Source organism: Schistocerca piceifrons, chromosome 1 (genome assembly GCF_021461385.2).
Source record: "Schistocerca piceifrons isolate TAMUIC-IGC-003096 chromosome 1, iqSchPice1.1, whole genome shotgun sequence".
Classification (NCBI taxonomy): Eukaryota; Metazoa; Arthropoda; class Insecta; order Orthoptera; family Acrididae; genus Schistocerca; species Schistocerca piceifrons.
In genome coordinates this window covers 550526574-550540356 of record NC_060138.1, presented here as the reverse complement: position 1 = coordinate 550540356, position 13783 = coordinate 550526574, and positions in this window count along the sequence as shown.

Here is a 13783-nt window from a genome sequence, read left to right as displayed (position 1 = left end):
CTGCTAACTTTTTACATTAGCGGTTAAACTCTGTTAACATTTCTAAAATTTATATAGTTTAAATAAAACATTACATTTTCACTGTAAAAATAATATATCTACACTCCTGGAAATTGAAATAAGAACACCGTGAATTCATTGTCCCAGGAAAGGGAAACTTTATTGACACATTCCTGGGGTCAGATACATCACATGATCACACTGACAGAATCACAGGCACATAGACACAGGCAACAAAGCATGCACAATGTCGGCACTAGTACAGTGTATATCCACCTTTCGCAGCAATGCAGGCTGCTATTCTCCCATGGAGACGATCGTAGAGATGCTGGATGTAGTCCTGTGGAACGGCTTGCCATGCCATTTCCACCTGGCGCCTCAGTTGGACCAGCGTTCGTGCTGGACGTGCAGACCGCGTGAGACGACGCTTCATCCAGTCCCAAACATGCTCAATGGGGGACAGATCCGGAGATCTTGCTGGCCAGGGTAGTTGACTTACACCTTCTAGAGCACGTTGAGTGGCACGGGATACATGCGGACGTGCATTGTCCTGTTGGAACAGCAAGTTCCCTTGCCGGTCTAGGAATGGTAGAACGATGGGTTCGATGACGGTTTGGATGTACCGTGCACTATTCAGTGTCCCCTCGACGATCACCAGTGGTGTATGGCCAGTGTAGGAGATCGCTCCCCACACCATGATGCCGGGTGTTGGCCCTGTGTGCCTCGGTCGTATGCAGTCCTGATTGTGGCGCTCACCTGCACGGCGCCAAACACGCATACGACCATCATTGGCACCAAGGCAGAAGCGACTCTCATCGCTGAAGACGACACGTCTCCATTCGTCCCTCCATTCACGCCTGTCGCGACACCACTGGAGGCGGGCTGCACGATGTTGGGGCGTGAGCGGAAGACGGCTTAACGGTGTGCGGGACCGTAGCCCAGCTTCATGGAGACGGTTGCGAATGGTCCTCGCCGATACCCCAGGAGCAACAGTGTCCCTAATTTGCTGGGAAGTGGCGGTGCGGTCCCCTACGGCACTGCGTAGGATCCTACGGTCTTGGCGTGCATCCGTGCGTCGCTGCGGTCCGGTCCCAGGTCGACGGGCACGTGCACCTTCCGCCGACCACTGGCGACAACATCGATGTACTGTGGAGACCTCACGCCCCACGTGTTGAGCAATTCGGCGGTACGTCCACCCGGCCTCCCGCATGCCCACTATACGCCCTCGCTCAAAGTCCGTCAACTGCACATACAGTTTACGTCCACGCTGTCGCGGCATGCTACCAGTGTTAAAGACTGCGATGGAGCTCCGTATGCCACGGCAAACTGGCTGACACTGACGGCGGCGGTGCACAAATGCTGCGCAGCTAGCGCCATTCGACGGCCAACACCGCGGTTCCTGGTGTGTCCGCTGTGCCGTGCGTGTGATCATTGCTTGTACAGCCCTCTCGCAGTGTCCGGAGCAAGTATGGTGGGTCTGTCACACCGGTGTCAATGTGTTCTTTTTTCCATTTCCAGGAGTGTATATTTATAAATACCTAATAGTAAAAATACTTCCTTAACATCTTCAGTGTCACGCTCTAATTATAAGCTAGTTAAGTACACGAAAAATAATATCACCAAAATAAATATTCAAAAAATAAAAGTTAAAAGATAAATCTTAAAATTAGAATCATATCAACCCTGAATATATCTAATTAAATAAATAAATAGTCTATATAAACCTTGACCACCAAACAATTCTCCTCAACCATAATCAAATGATTTAGATGAATAATAACCTAACTTTAAAGGAATATATCTAACAAACTTAGTTGAAAGAAAAGGTATAAATCATATAGAACCAGCAAATCTAACAAAAGAAAGCATACTTAAAGAAAATAAATCATGAGAAAAATCAAACTTAGAAATAAGGTAACCCAAATAAGCACCTAAAACAACTACTGTAATAGTTAAAAACTTTAAATAATAAGGCAAAGCAATCACATGAGAAATAGGAAAAATTAACCAAGACAAAAGACTATCACCAAAAACAGCAACAAATAATAAACCAATTATACCAAACGAAATGTAATAACCCTTATCATCAAAAGAAAATCTAGAATAAAAATTATTATCCCCAGATATTGAATAATAAAATAAAAGAAAAGAATAAGAAGCAGTTAAACCAGGAGAAAAAAATAAAGAAAAAATTAAACAGTTAATTCATCTTAATCAAACCATTTCAAGAATTAAGTCCTTTGAATAAAAACCTGCCAAAAAAGGTATATCACAGAAAGACAAACTAGAGACATTAAAACAAACAGAAGTTAAAGGTATAAATGTAACAATTGAGCCCATAAAACGAATATCCTGAGAATCCTTTAAATTATGAATTACTGAACCTACACACATAAATAATAACGCCTTAAATAAAGCATGAGCTAATAAATGAAAAAATGCAAGTTTTGGATAACCTATAGCCAAAATTCTTATTATTAAACCAAGTTGTCTTAAAGTAGAAAGAGCAATAATCTTCTTCAAATCAAATTCAGAATTAGCCCCCAATACAGCCATAAATATAGCTATACAACCAATCAAAAGTAAAAATCAACCAAAATTATAAGTATCTAATATTGGTCTGAAACGAATTAATAAATAAACTCCAGCAGTTACAAGGGTAGAAGAATGAACTAAAGCAGACACAGGAGTAGGGGCAGCCATAGCGGCAGGAAGTCAAGAAGAAAAGGGAATTTGAGCTCTCTTAGTTATAGCTGCCAAAACAATTAATATAGTAATAAGCTTTATTTCAAAAGAGTTCGAAATAAAATCATAATAATAAATATAATTCCAACCACCAAAATTTAATATTCAAGCAATAGAAATTAAAATAGCAACATCACCAATATGATTAGAAAGTGCAGTTAATATACCAGCACTATAAGATTTCACATTTAGGTAATAAATAACTAAACAATACGAAAACAAACCTAAACCATCTCATCCTAACCAAATTCTAATCAAATTAGGACTAATAATTAAGAACCCTATAGAAAGAATAAATATTAAAACAATAATAATAAAATGATTTATATTCTTTTCACCCGATATATAATCTTCTCTATAATAAATAACCAAAGAAGAAATATATATAACAAAAGATATAAAAATAAGAGACATTCAATCCAAAATTAAAGTTATAACAACCATAGAACCATTTAAATTAAAAAGTTCCCACTCAATAAAAACTCTATAATCAATTATTAAATAATAAATACCTAAAATAAAAATTATAGTTCTAGAAAAGAATAAAGAAAAAAAACTCAAAGAACAAATAGAACAAATAGAAAATAAATTCATGGCCTAAGATGAAAAACTTCATATCATTGATTCCACAAAACTATATTTTTAATTAAAATACTTAAGCAAATTAAACAAAGAAATATTCACCCTTTAAACAGAGAATATTTAAAGGCAATCAATGTAAAAGTAAAAGATGATATTCACGAAAATAACCAAGAGAACAAGTATAAACCCCAGAATAATAATTACCATGCTGAGAATAAGAATATATATATAAAGTATAAACAGCACTAAAAAAAAGATAAAAAATTAAAGCAAAAAATCTAAAAGAAGATCAAAACATAATTCTATGTGTTGTGACGTAACAAGACTGTTACGCCACACGGTAGTAGCCAAAAGAAAGGCACGCTAACGCTGTGGCCGATAGTGCACGAACGGCAATAAGCAGACGTGCGTGAAGTCTGGAACATGAGAGCTTATTAATGAATAAGAAGAAAAGTATGTAGATGCTTTTTACTTATCTTTTCTTTATTCCTTGGAATACATCGCTCTTGAATACTAGTAGGCTATAGGCACTGATACAATTGGCTCCTTGCTAGTTCGTAGCCATTAACTTCTGATGGCTATTCTGTCTCTCGGCTAATGAGAGAGAAAGGCTTCGTACAACTGGGCGATAGCTAGGTTCGCGTACAACTGGGCGGTAGCTTGGTTCTCGTACAACTGGGGGTCGAGTCCACTCTCGTATCACGAGACCTGCCTTGGTGGTGGCGCTAGGTCTGCGATCACAGTGGCGACACGCGGGTCCGACATGTACTACATGGACCGCGGCCGATTTAAGTTACCACCTAGCAAGTGTGGTGTCTGGCGGTGACACCACATTCCTCCCCCGCAAATCGGCGAACGGTCGTGAGATAAGGCTTCCGCCCGCCGTGGGGAGGACCACATGTCGACGTATGCGATGAGGTGGGGAGCCTAACAACAGGCGAGGCTGTGCCACCCGCACCCGGCCATCCGGTCCGAGGGGAGCTAGGAAACGCCTGCAAAACTAGTCCAGGGTGCACGTCAACATGTGGTGAATGCGCCCGTAAAGAAACATGAGGGGCCGAATTGTCGACCTCCATTGCGTCGGGGTAGCCGACGCGCGATGACGTCACGTGGTCCGGAGCGGTCGGGAGTTCCATGGCGGCGGACAGCTGGTCACGGGAAGCGAACGGCGGCGCGTGACCCTGGAAGGCGCCTGGCGGCTGCAACGAAGCGTCGAACGCGGGCGCCGGCGGCGGGAGAACAAGCGGCGGCGGCGGCGGCGGCTGCAGCTGCGGCGGCGGCGGCGGCGCGTCGCCATCGGGCAAAATGGAAGGCATCGTCGGTAACACCTGGGGATGAGGCGAGCCAGTAGATGGGTCCCCAGGGCGCTGACCGGACGGCACCGTCGCTGAAAGCAGACGGGGAGCGGCAGAACCCGAGCGACGACAGAGGCGCAGCTGATGGAGATGCCGACGCACCTCACCAGAGGCCCCCAAAACCAAATACATCGCGCGGCCGAGGCAGCGAAGAATGCGCCCTGCGAGCCAACGCCGTGAACCGCGATAGTTGCGATAAAATACAACGTCGCCTGGAGCAAAAGCAGGAGTCTGCCGCTGCAAAGGAACCTGATGCGGCGGATGCAGCAAAGACATCAAGGTGCGATGAGGACGACCGTGGAGCAACTCAGCCGGCGAGCGACCATCTCGGGGCTGAGAGCGATACGAAGACAAAAAGAGCAACAATGCGTCCTCCCGAGAATGCGACTCTTTCAATTTCAACATCTGTGACTTGAAAGTCCGGACCAATCGTTCAGCGGCACCGTTTGACTGAGGCGAAAACGGCGCAGACGTCAGATGTTGAATACCATTGGCCTGGCAGAATGACTGAAATTCTGCGGACATGAATTGTGGGCCATTGTCGGAAACAATAGTCTGCGGAAGACCTTCGATGCAAAAGATAGCAGACAACGCTTGGATGGTGGCGGAGGACGTCGTGGAAGACATCCGGACAACAAAAGGAAAATTACTGAAGGCGTCGACCAGAACCAACCATCGAGCATTCCAGAATGGACCAGCAAAATCAATGTGCAAGCGTTGCCAAGGGGAAGTGGCTTTGGGCCATGCAAAGACTTTCCGCGGCGGTGCGGACTGTTGTTCGGCACACGCCGGGCACGAAGAACACATATGCGTAATCGCAGCATCGATTCCGAACCAAGTACAGTGCTGACGAGCAAGTTGTTTCGTTCGCACTATACCCCAATGTCCTTGGTGAAGAAGCCGTAAAACAGAGGACTGTAACGAACGTGGGACCACGACTCTGGACTGATCATTATCAGAACGCAACAACAAAACACCACGTCGAACAAAAAGTCTCTCTTTGTGAGCAAAAAATCGGCGAACCAACGGATCCTCGATCCGAGACTTTGACAAAGGCCATTGCGTAGCAACAAAACGTAAAACAGTAGCAAGAACAGGGTCAGCAGCTGTGGCTGTAGCTACACGACGAAAATCAATCGGAAACGATTCGACCACTTCATCGGTTTCCGAATCAATGAACATGCAAGCAAGTTCGGAAGAATCGAATGCTTTATCCTCAGCAACAGGCAAACGGGACAACGCATCGGCGTTTCCGTGCTTAGCAGTGGACCGATACAAGATATCGTAGCGGTACTGCGAGAGGAAAATAGACCAGCGAATGAATTTCTGCGCTGTACGTGGAGGTACAGGCTTGGTCGGATGAAAAAGCGATGTCAAAGGTTTGTGGTCTGTGATGATGGTAAAGTGACGACCATACAAGAAATCATGGAACTTAGTCACACCAAACACGAGAGCCAAAGCTTCTTTCTCTATCTGTGAATAATTTCTTTGCGCAGACGAGAGCAATTTGGACGCAAAGGCAATAGGGCGATCATGTGAGCCAACTTTGTGCGCAAGCACAGCACCGATCCCGAAATCCGATGCATCTACCATCAACAAAAGGGGTTTCTGGAGATCGAATGGCGTAAGGCAAGTATTAGCAAGCAACGCCGATTGCAACTGGCGAAAGGCGCGTACGCATTCCGTCGTCCAGAGAAACGGAACACCTGTACGGCGTAAGCGATGAAGCGGAGCTGAAAGGAAAGAGGCAGTGCGCACATTCACTCACACCTTGTGAGTCTACAGTGTTCAATGTTCTTGCGACCTCCTGACGCAATGCGTGGGGAACATTGCGCGCTCTGAAAAATTTCGGTTGCGCGTTGACCTTCAGTTCTAAATGTGTTTCATAGTTTTTAGCGCAACCTAAGCCCGGTGCAAAAATGTCTGCAAATTCGTCACACAGCCGAGAAACACTGTCTGTAGGCACAGTCTGATTCACTGATAGGACCTGATTTACAATAGACATGTTAAACAACTTAAATAAATCTAGACCAAACAAATTCACAGCAGAAGAAGAACGAAGAACGTAAAATGACACAAGTTTTGTTTGTCCCTTGTATGTTGCAAGAAGGCTGCACTGTCCTAACACAGGAATTTTCTGTCCGGAATATGTAGTTAGCTTAACATTTGCGGCACGCAACGGAGGGTTGCCCAGTTGTTTGTACGTGTCGTGATTGAGCAATGAAACTGCAGCTCCGGTATCGAGCTGGAATGGTATCACTTTGCCTTCAAAGTCTAAGTCCACAAAAAGTTTATTGTCCTGCTGACGACAAGAGCGACTGTTTTGTGCAATTGGAACAGACACTGGTACAGAATCACTTGCTAATTGACGTGATTTCCGGCGACGTCGACGCACAGTTTTTGTGGGACGATCACAGTCACTGTTAGAGAAAGTGTCACTGGACGAAGTGGAATGAACGACATGAATGTCCATAGGCGAAGGTCCACGAGCCTGAGTGTCCTTGGTTCGATTCCGGCGCGAAGCAAAGGGCCTGGAATGATTGTGATTGTCTGATCTGAGCTTTTTCTGGCAAACACTTTGAACATGTCCTTTCTTATTGCAGAAAAAGCAAATAGCTTGGCGGGACGGGCAATGTTCACGCGAATGTCTAGTAGCACACCGCGGGCATGATTTCACTGCATTTGCGGGCTGGCGCGGCACACCTGGCGTAGCACGCGGCGGTCGCTGTGTCGCCGTTCGCGAGGCCCGGTTACCGGGTCGCGCCGCGCGTCCAGCGGGCCGGTTAATGTTACACACGGCTGGCGAAGTTGCAAAAGATTCCTGAGCACAGTCCAGTGTGTCCTGTCTATCCAATATGTCTATCACTTGTTGAAGGGAGGGATTAACTAGTTTCAAAATTTGCTCCCGTATGCGAACATCAGAAACGTTCTGTGCAATTGCATCACGCACCATTGTATCTGAATAAGAAAGACCACAGTCACATTCAAAGGCACAGTCCCTAGTAAGTCCTTGCAATGTTGCTACCCACTCCCTATTAGTTTGACCGGCCGTACGTTTTGTACGAAAGAACGTATATCGTTTTGCAACCACATTAACTGTTTCTTTGAAATAGGCATCTAAGGCAGACAAAATTTCCTCGTATGACAAAGTTGCTACGTCGCGGCGGGGAAACAATTTCACTATCACACGGTATGTGGACACACCGACACAAGAAAGCAAAAACGGCTGCCGCTCTTTACCTTGAATTCTGTAGGCTTCTAGATGAAAGTGGAACTGGCGAGACCACTCTTGCCAGGTCTCATCGGCTGCCACGTATGGTCGAAAGGGAGGTGCAACAGCGTTCAGTGGCAGCGGTAGCGAAGAAGCGGCGGCGGCCGCATCGGTTTGAATGGTACGTTGACCCTGGACGAGCTGTCCAAGGGCATCCAGTAACGCCTGCGTCTGCTGAGTCTGCAAGCGATAAAATTCGGACAGTACATCTGGAGAATGTGGCGAAGCCATGACACAAATAAATGGAAGCAATCAGAACTTTAAAAGTCGTCAATGAAGCAAACAATTAATACAAAATCCCATCCTCGTCGCCAATCTGTTGTGACGTAACAAGACTGTTACGCCACACGGTAGTAGCCAAAAGAAAGGCACGCTAACGCTGTGGCCGATAGTGCACGAACGGCAATAAGCAGACGTGCGTGAAGTCTGGAACATGAGAGCTTATTAATGAATAAGAAGAAAAGTATGTAGATGCTTTTTACTTATCTTTTCTTTATTCCTTGGAATACATCGCTCTTGAATACTAGTAGGCTATAGGCACTGATACAATTGGCTCCTTGCTAGTTCGTAGCCATTAACTTCTGATGGCTATTCTGTCTCTCGGCTAATGAGAGAGAAAGGCTTCGTACAACTGGGCGATAGCTAGGTTCGCGTACAACTGGGCGGTAGCTTGGTTCTCGTACAACTGGGGGTCGAGTCCACTCTCGTATCACGAGACCTGCCTTGGTGGTGGCGCTAGGTCTGCGATCACAGTGGCGACACGCGGGTCCGACATGTACTACATGGACCGCGGCCGATTTAAGTTACCACCTAGCAAGTGTGGTGTCTGGCGGTGACACCACACTATGTAATAATCTAAGTTCACCTACCAAATTTAATGAGGGGGGAGCAGCTATATTTGAAGATCTCAAAAGGAATCACCATAAAACCATTCTAGGTATTAAATTAATTATATCCTTGTTAATTAATAATCTTCGTCTACCTAAACGTTCATAAATAATATTAGATAAACAAAAAAATCCAGAAGAACATAAACCATGACCAACCATTAAGGAAAGAGAACCTATACAACCTCACCATTTTATAGTTATCAATCCACCAATAACCATTCTTATATGAGCAACAGAAGAATATGCAATTAAAGATTTTAAACCAACCTGACGAAAACAAATAAATCTAACAATAACCCCACTAGATAAACCTAAAGATAATCAAAAATAATTAAACTTTAAACCCAAATAAGAAATAACCTTTATTACACGAAAAATACCATAACCACCTAACTTCAATAGAACACCAGCACGAATTATTCTACCTGAAATAGGGGCCTCTACATGAGCCTTAGGAAGCCATAAATGAACCAAAAATACTGGTATCTTAACTAAAAAAGCCAAAATTATAAACACATAAAATATAAAATAATAAGAACCAAAATCAACCAATAAAGGAAAATATAAAGTGTTAGAAAAATCATAAACCTTAAATAAAACCAGTAATAAAGGCAATCTAGCAATCAAAGTATAAAAAATTAAATAAACACCAGCCTGTAAACGTTCAGGTTGATAACCTCAACCCAAAATCAAAAGTAAAGTAGGAACCAATCTAGCCTCAAAAAAAATATAAAAAGAAATAAGACTTAATCTAGCAAATGAACAATAAAGCATAATCATTAAAATTAAAACCATAAAGACAAAAAAATTAGAATGATAAGAACTTAAATAAACTGAACCTCTAGCAGTAATTATTAAAGAACAAATTCAAAAACTCAACAAAATCAAAATAAAAGAAAAATAATCAATACCAAAATAATATCTAATTATATTCAAATCTGCATACGAATAAACACAAATTATAAAAACAAAACTCGACAGAAACACTAAAGAATGAACCAACCATCAACAATTATTCAGCAAACAAAGAGGGATCAAAAAAATAGTTATAAATATATACTTTAACATAAAGATAGTCCAAAAGAATTTAAAAAATCATTACCATCAGAACGAATTATTGAAACTAAAATAGAAAGACCTAAAGCACCTTCACAAACAGAAAAAACTAAAAAAATAACAGGAAAGAAATAATCCTAATCAAACTCAATAAGAAAAATAATAATTAATATAAACAAAGAAAGAACAATATACTCTAATCTCAGAAGAACCATCAATAAATGTTTACGTTTAGAAGAAAAAACATAAACACCAGCAAAATAAACCAATAAAGAAGTAAAAACAGAGAATATAAACATTAGTTTTAATAGTTTAAAAAAAATGCCAGTCTTGTAAACTGGAAATAAGTCTAGCCGCCACTTTTAAAACTTTAGAGGTGAAAAAGCTTCCATCATTGGTCCCCAAAACCAATATTTTAAATAAACTAACCCCTGAAATGATTAAAATAATAATTATATCACTATCAAACATAATAAATATTAATTTTATTAAATTAAGCCACCCAATATCAATAATGCTTTTCATTATCCTACAAACTTTTTTAGTTGGATTAATAACAGGAACAATAATGGAAAGATATTGATTATCATATATTTTATTTTTAACGTTTCTTGGTGGTATATTAGTCTATTTATTTATATTATAAGAATTGCACAAACGAAATATTTCAACCTAAATCAATTACCATAATTATTACCTTAACAATATGAGTATTTATTGTATCAACATTAATTATCCTAGATATAACAATATTTATAGACTTTTTCAAAAATACTGAAACTATAAATATTGATAATTCAATCAATTACAAGAAATAACAATATCTTTAGAAAAATTATATAACAGACCAACATTCATTATTACAATAATAATAATAATTTATTTATTTTTAGCACTATTATCAGTAGTTAAAATTGCTAATATTAACCAGGGGCCTATTCGTAAAATAAGATAATTTACTAATGAATAAACCCTTACAATTAAGACATCCTTTAATTAAAATTATTAATAACTCTTTAGTTGATTTACCTGCACCAACAAATATTTCATTTTGATGAAATTTTGGGTCCCTGCTAGGGTTATGCTTGATAATTCCAATCGTAACTGGACTATTTTTAGCTATACATTATACATCAAATATTGAAATAGCATTTAGTAGTGTAGTACACATCTGCCGAGATGTAAATAATGGTTGAATTATTCGAACTTTACATGCAAATGGAGCATCTATATTTTTTATTTGTATTTATTTGCATGTAGGACAAGGAATTTACTATGGATCTTATATATACATACACACCTGAATAATTGGTATAGTAATTCTATTTTTAGTTATAGCAACTGCATTTATAGGATATGTTTTACCTTGAGGTCAAATATCATTTTGAGATGCAACAGTAATTACTAATTTATTATCAGCAATTCCATATCTAGGAACAGATTTAGTTCAATGGGTATGAGGGGGATTTGCCGTTGATAACGCAACATTAAATCGATTTTTCACATTCCATTTTGTGTTATCATTTATTATTGCAGCTATAGCTCTAATTCACTTATTCTTTCTTCACCAAACAGGGTCTAATAACCCCTTAGGACTAAACGGAGCTATTGAGAAAAATCCCATTTCACCTATACTTTACTTTCAAGGATTCTACTTCATTTGTATTAATAACATCATTATTAATTATATTATGCTTAATTAATCCTTACCTCCTAGGAGATCCAGATAATTTTGTATTTGCTAATCCATTAGTAACACTGGTTCATATTCAACCAGAATGATATTTCTTATTTGCATACGCAATTCTATGATCAATTCCTAATAAGTTAGGAGGTGTTATTGCATTATTGTTATCAATTAGAATCTTAATAATTTTACCATTTTATAATAAAACACCGTTCCGAGGTATCCAAATCTATCCTATTAATCAGATTTTATTCTGAATTATAGTAGTCGTTGTATGCTTATTAACATGAATTGGTAAACGACCTGTTGAAGAACCTTACATTATAACAGGGCAAATCTTAACAATTATTTACTTTACATACTTCTTAATTAATGTCCATGTTGCAAACGCATGAGATGAGCTAATTAAGGAATAATAAGTTAATTAGCTTAGGAAAAGCATATGTTTTGAAAACATAAAACTAGAAGTTTAACTCTTCTATTAACTTTTCTTAAAAAATTTCACTAAATGAATGAGATAAATAAAATCTTTAAACCAACAAAGAAAATAAAAAAATTTAAAGATAAAGGTAAAAAACTTTTTCAAGCTAAGTATATTAACTTATCATAACGGAACCGTGGTAATGTACCACGAACTCAAATAAAGCCAAAGGATATAATAGCAAGCTTAATAAAAAATATGAAAGAAAAAAAATCACCACCTAAAAAAATTAAAGCTAATAATATTCTTATAAAAACAATTCTAGTATACTCAGCTAAAAAAATTAAAGTAAAGCCACCTGCACCATATTCAATATTAAAACCTGAAACTAACTCAGACTCACCTTCGGCAAAGTCAAAAGGAGTACGGTTAGTTTCGGCTAAACAGGAAGCAAAGCATGCTAAAGCTAAAGGAAAAGAAATAATAACAAATCAACAATAAAGCTGATAATTTATAAAATCAAACATGTTAAAACTACCAATTAAAATAATTAAAGATAATAAAATTAAAGCTAAACTAACTTCATGTGAAATTGTTTGAGCAACAGAACGAAGAGAACCTAATAAAGAATAATTTGAATTAGAAGATCAACCAGCAATCATAATGGTATAAACACCTAATCTAGTGCAACATAAAAAAAAACCATAAGAAAAAGAACATACATAAGTTAAGTAAGGGAAAATTACTGAAACAGCTAAAGAAATTATTAAATTAAAAACAGGAGAGAAATAATAAAGTAAATAATTAGATATAATAGGAATTGGCTGCTCCTTACAAATCAACTTAATAGCATCACTAAAGGGTTGTGGGATTCCTACAAATCCTACCTTATTTGGACCCTTACGAATCTGAATATAACCTAAAACCTTACACTCTAATAAAATTAGAAAAGCAACACTAATTAAAACACAAATAACTAATAAAAAAAATTTAAAATAAACATAAATAAATCATAAAGTATCAATACTATTTGTAGAAAAAAAATCTACATAAATGAATTCTAAATTCAACACATTAATCTGTCAAAATAGTAAATTAATTAATATTAATCAATATAATAAAAAATATTTCAACCATATGGTCCTTTCATACTAATATGGATTAATAATCTTAGGATAGAAACCGACCTGGCTCACGCCAGTCTGAACTCTGATCATGTAAGAATTTAAAGGTCGAACAGACCTAATTACTGGGCTCCTGCACCCAAAATTTTTCTTAATCCAACATCGAGGTCGCAATCTGCTTTGTCGATATGAGCTCTCAAAAACAATTACGCTGTTATCCCTAAGGTAACTTAATCTTATGATCATAAATTATGGATCAAAACAACAAACATAAATCAATGATATAATAATGAAGAGTTTATTTATCCTTCATGTCACCCCAACAAAACATCATCATTAAATATAGAAAGACAAACAAAAAACTATATAAAAGTAAAATGTTAAGCTCTATAGGGTCTTCTCGTCCTAAAGAAGAATTTAAGCCTTTTGACTCAAAAGTTAAATTCAAAAATTTATTAAGAGACAGTTGATTTCTCGTCAAGCCATTCATTCCAGCCACTAATTAAGAGACTAATGATTATGCTACCTTTGCACGGTCAAAATACCGCGGCTCTTTAAAAATCCGCTCAGTGAGCAGGCCAGACCTCAAAGTATTTTCAAGAGGACATGTTTTTGATAAACAGGCGGAAATCAATTTTGCCTAGTTCCTTAT